Source organism: Phragmites australis, chromosome 14 (assembly GCF_958298935.1).
Source record: "Phragmites australis chromosome 14, lpPhrAust1.1, whole genome shotgun sequence".
Lineage (NCBI taxonomy): Eukaryota > Viridiplantae > Streptophyta > Magnoliopsida > Poales > Poaceae > Phragmites > Phragmites australis.
The window spans coordinates 5,398,568-5,404,567 of record NC_084934.1 but is presented as its reverse complement, the minus strand read 5'-3'; positions in this window follow the sequence as shown (position 1 = coordinate 5,404,567).

The window sequence follows — 6,000 nt, the reverse complement described above, 5'->3', positions numbered from 1 at the left end:
TCATGGAGGAGGAAACAAATGAAGTCAAGAATCTTGTCAAGCAAAGCTCCACCTCCAAGAACAAAGAAATAGCATTCAAGGAATCGAGCTTAAGTAAAGATGAGAGCTCCGATGATGAAGAGATTGCTTTCTTTGTAATAAAGTTAAAAAAATTCATGAACAAGGGTGGCTATAGCAAGTATAATAGAGACATGCCCAAACTCAGAACATACAAGAGAACTTGCTATGAGTGTGGCGAAGTTGGCAACTTCATCGCCGAATGTCCTAATAAGAAGAGCAAGGACAAGGAAGAAATGAAGAACAAGCCTTTCAAGAAGGACAAGTATAATACCCACAAGAAGAAGTATTCGGGTCAAGTTCACATAGGCGAGGAGTGGGACTTCAACTCCGACTCTTACTCTGATGATGAAGGAGTTGCCACCATCGCCATCCGCTCATCTACACCGACAAAATCAGTTTTTGGTGACATGAGCGACGACGACACTCCCAAGTGTCATGGAAGGTAAAAATCACAACCCAAGTTTCTAGATAGTGATAGTGGTTATGAAAGCATGCTTAAAGGTCTTAGTAAAAATGCTATGTCTAAATTGAAAGAACTAATGGAAATAATAGAGAGTCAAGAGGAGATTCTCGAGAAGCAAGATGACTTGCTATCCTTGAAAAGATGAGAAACCTTGAACTCGATGAGCTCCTTGCTAAAGAGAAGGAGAAAGTTAAGAAATTGACCAAAAATCTTGATTTGGCCAATGTCTCAATTGCTAGTCTAGACGATAGTAATGCTACACTTCAAGAGAGTCTTATGTTTGGATGAAACTCACAAAACTCTTGAAGTGCAATTTGATGCCCTTAGGAATAGCTTGTCCTCTTATAATGATGCAACCTTACTCCCTAGTGCTTCTACTAGTAATGATTTCTCTCATTGTTACAATATTGATATAAATGCTTATGCTACTAATATTCAATCTTTGCAAGCATTGTAAAAGAAAATGAGAGGCTAAACGTTTTGGTTAAGTATGGGTGCATCAAGGCATACAAATCCAGAGATGCACTATACAAGACCATTGATACCAATGATAATAGGCAAAAGAGAGGGCTTGAATTTGAGCGTGTTGTGGTAAATGACAAGTAGTGCCTAAAGTTTCTCAAGGATAGTGGAAAGCCACATGTTCACACAACACAAGCTAAGCAACCCAAAGGTCATGCACCTCAATCAACCTTTTTATGCCTCTTATATGCTTATGAGAAACCATTGTGGTAAAATAGTTGCTCTATATGTTAGTGCTCGCACAAAGGATCGAATTGTCAAAAAGAATGTATGGGTGCAAAAAATGCTTGTGACTAACATGAAAGGACTTCAATAAATTTGGGTACTTAAAACAAAAGTTTAATTTGTTTTGTAGGCATACTCCCCTGGTGGATCAAGTTGGGTGATTTGATAGCGGATGCATAAATCATATGACCATAGAAAAGAGTATGTTCTCATTATTTGAAGAAAAATAGAGGATCTCATGAGAATATTGTTTTTGGTGATGATGGAAAAGGAGAAGTAATTGTTTTAGGTAAAATTGCTATCTTTAATGATCATTTTATCTCAAATATTTTGTTGGTCAAATCTCTTAGCTATAATTTATTGTCTGTATCATAACTCTTTAAGATGAGCTGCAATTGCCTTTTTACTAATGAGGGTGTGACCATCTCTAGAAGTGAAGACTCCTCAATAGCTTTCATTGGTCGGTTAAAGTGCAAGCTTTATCTTATTGATTTTTCAACAGATGAAGTGAGGTCAAAGACTTGCTTGATTGCTAAGTCTAGCATAGGTTTGCTATGGCACCGCCAACTAGCCTATATTGGCATGAGGAATTTGTCTAACTTCTAAAGAGGAGCACATCCTAGGACTGACAAACGTTTCATTTGAGAAAGATATAATTTGTAGTGCATGTCAGGCGGACAAGCAAGTTAGAGATCCTCACCCCACCAAGAATGTGATGACGACCATAAGGCATTTGGAGCTTCTTCACATGGATTTATTCGGACCAATCGCCTACATAAGCATTGGCGGTAACAAATATGGTTTGGTTATTGTTGATAATTATTCTCGTTTCATTTGGGTGTTCTTTTTGCATGATAAGAGTGAAACACAAGCCATATTTAAGAAATTTAGAAGAGCTCAAAATGAATTTGATGTGAAGATCAAAAGGGTGAGAAACGACAATGAAAACGAATTTAAGAATAAACAAGTTGAAGAGTTTTTTGATGAAGAAGGGACCAAGCTTGAGTTCTCGGCACTCTACTCCCCTCAACAAAATAGGGTTGTCAAGAGGAAGAATAGGACTCTCATAGAGTCGGCAAGGACTATGCTTGATGAGTACAAGATTTCAGATTAATTTTGGGCGAAGGCCGTCAATACTGCATGCCATGTCATCAACCAGTTATATCTTCACAAGATTTTGAAAAAGACCGCCTACGAGCTTCTAACCGGTAACAAGCTACATGTGTCTTACTTTAGAGTTTTTAGAAGTAAATGCTTTATTCTAAATAATAAAGTCAAAAGTTCTTAATTTGGTCCTAAGGTTGATGAAGGCTTTATGCTTAGTTATGGATCAAATGCCTACGCCTACCGTGTTTTTAACATAACCACCGATTGTGTTAAAATCGCGCGTGACATAACATTTATTGAATCTAACGACTCTCAAGTGGAGCATATTGATCTAAATGTTGTGGAAAACGAAGAACCTCCATATGAAAAAATCAAGAAGCTAGCTATTGGTGAAGTAAGGGCCAAGAAGCTCAAGATCAAAATGAGGCTGAAGAAAAAAGTGAAATATCCTTAGCTGCGGTAAAGTGCGGAGGTTCCATAAGAATATGTGGAGACTTCGCACAAATCTACGGAGAATCCGTAGAAATATGCGAAGAGTCCACGCATTGTCAGAACAGTGGGAAGACCAATGTAGATGTACAAGATCAAGGTTAAGATCAGGTTCATAATGATTCAAATAACCTCTTTGATGATGAAGCAGGAGACATTCAAGCTAAGTCTCAAGTGCCACACCCAAGAGTCCACTAAAGTATCCAAAGAGATCACCCAGTCGATAATATTCTTGGTGATATATAAAAGGGGGTAAATACTCGTTCAAGAATTACAAATTTTTGTAAATATTACTCCTTTGATTCTTCTTTGGAACCTTTGAAGGTACAAGATGCACTCGGAGATCCGAATTGGATGATGGCTATGCAAGAGGAATTGAACAACTTCAAAAGGAATGATGTCTGGTCCTTGGAGGAGAGACCTAAGCAAAATGTTATAGGAACCAAGTGGGTCTTCCACAACAAGCAAGATGAGAACGGAATTGTGATAAGAAATAAGACACGGTTGGTTTCTTAAGGCTTCACACAAATAGAATGTTTGGATTTTAGTAAGTCTTATGCTCCAATAGTGTAAGACCGCCATTACCAGGATCTTCTGTACCTCCTGTACTAGTCCCTGGATTACGTAGTTGATACACACAGTATAATAGTCATAGTATCACAGTTAAACTTCATACATCATAGAAAGGTTCAGAATACAAAAGGTTACAAACCGTATTGTATATTACAAGCTTGACCTAGAGGCCATCAAAATACACAGCGGAACAAAAGCCCAAGCCACAAGCAACAAAGGTGTGGATGCGACTTTAGAGATTACTCTTCATCCCCGGCTTCACCTTCGGTGAAATCGACATCGGCTTCTTTATCTGAATGACAACAAGAGTGAGTATAGAAGGTACTCAGCAAGCCCTATACTACTTCAAAGTGTTGATAGATGCATAAATGAGGTTGTAGTTTTAGCGTAAAGCAGTTTTATGCAGGTGGTCAGTGGTATCATCAGCTAATTACTTTAAAACAGTTCAAGTAGTTCAAAAACCAGTAACAAGCTGTATCTAGGGCTTTCGGTCCTGGGAGGGGCTACACCTCACTCCGCAGTCCCTTTTATCACATCTGGTGTACCTTTAATAGCACACAAGTTCTGACGGATCGAGCCAAGAACCTCATCACACGAACATCTAGTCCACACATCCACTCATCAAGACACGCACCTGGAGTCTATTCAAGCGTTACCATGCCTTCGCATGTCCATGACTATGGACGCAACTATTCGAATAGATTTACACTTTGCAGAGGTTGCGCAGCTTTATCCACGCGATATGCTCAGCCTCCAACCGTAGCTAGCGGAGGAGTGAATCATACCGAGACCCTTCAAACACCTTTCCTGCTGGGCTTTTCCACGAGACACGCCAAGTACCAGAGCTGCATGTTCCAAAGTCTGGCTTCCCTTTTTAAGCCTAGGTCGGTTCTTGAAACCTCCAAACAGCGGGACAGATGGACTCTTGGCTGCTCGCTGCTCTCTGCCTCATGGTATGATGCCCAACCCAGTCCGATGAAGGAGAAGTCAAGTCTTGCCTATACAGGATGTATGGTTGCACGAGGTGACTAAGCAAGACGACGTAATGTCTCAGTCCTTAAGCGATCGGGCCAGGCATCTTCATTGGCAATGAATTCCACCAGGTAACTCAAGCCCCCAAGAGTATCCTCCCTGGAGGACCACTCTGCTTGCCCGCGCTAAAACAATTTTCACCCATTTTTACACATCTCTCATCATATCTCATATGACATCAAGGATTTCCCAACCATCACGGGATTCACAACCATCAACAATTCATGGTATATGAGTTAATATTGATCATGGTAAATCGTCATCTCCAAGGATATGCATTTTAAAAGCGACGTCTTCGAGAAGACGTATTCAATCCTAAGCATGCTAGATATCAATGCGTTGTCCATTGTTATTATAGTTAACAATAGGTAATCCTAGGGTGATATGTATACTGGATGATAACATTTATGGCATGACAAGTGTTTAATAGGATTAACTATTGCAAGTGGTCTGTAAAAGCGCAATACATAGCACATACGATAATAGGTCAAGTTTTAGGTCTTCATGTAGATTATTTGAAAACATAGGTTCAATATGATCAAGGAATTAGGAATTTCCTTCTTCGAAGTTTTCCACCAGTCTTGGTTGAAATCGGGATCTTCCTCGCTTCTGACACTTCCTGTGCAGAACTCTCAGAAATCGTGCTTTTCTGCAATTATAACTACGATCAACAACGAGCTATACTAGAGAAGAATCAAATAACACCAAATAGAAAACTAAATAAACCCTAATGGATATCACATTGTGATATATGAGTAGATCTTGATTTTAGATGAATTTCGGCAAAAGCATTGCCGAAATCGAAGTCAGAACGGAGAAGTCACGACTCTCGAAAGATTAAACCGAATTTAAATCAAAAAATTACCAAAAGTTACTATTCATGGTGGGACCCACGGGTGGGACCCACGTGAACAGTAATGGGCCCACATGAACATTGACTGAATGGGCTAAGTTAGGCTTAATCTGGCCCTGAATGGGCTGTGCTTGGGTTTGGATGGGCTGGGTTGCACAGTACCGGGCCCGCATAGTGCAGGCCCACTCGGGTCTTAGGCTGGTTGGCTAACGGGCTACGGAGGTGGGCCAAAGCTGGGCCGAGCCACAGCCCATTGCGGGCGCGCGAGCGACGAAGGGAGGGAGAAGCGACCGTCGGTGAAGAATTCCACGGCAGCGCGCACGGAAAGCTCGCTAGAGAAGCACGCCAGCCAAAGCTTCATGACGGGAAATGCACACCGAGCTTCTACAGAATTTGCAGACTTAGCTGGGGACTCCTTGATGGTGGCCAGTGACGGAGGAAGCACCAGATGGCAGCTGGAGGGAAGGCAACGATGCTATGCAATTTGGACAGCACCTCCCCTGCACGGGGAGGTACCAACTTGTAAGAGAATGGGGCCCAGGGCACCATAGAGCACACGACACGATAGCCGGTGACAACGCAGGCACATACGCACATCAGAAGAAACAATTCACACGGCGGCACACAACTATTAGCCAATAATGGGCTTAGGGATGCTCACATGCTATCTAGGAGG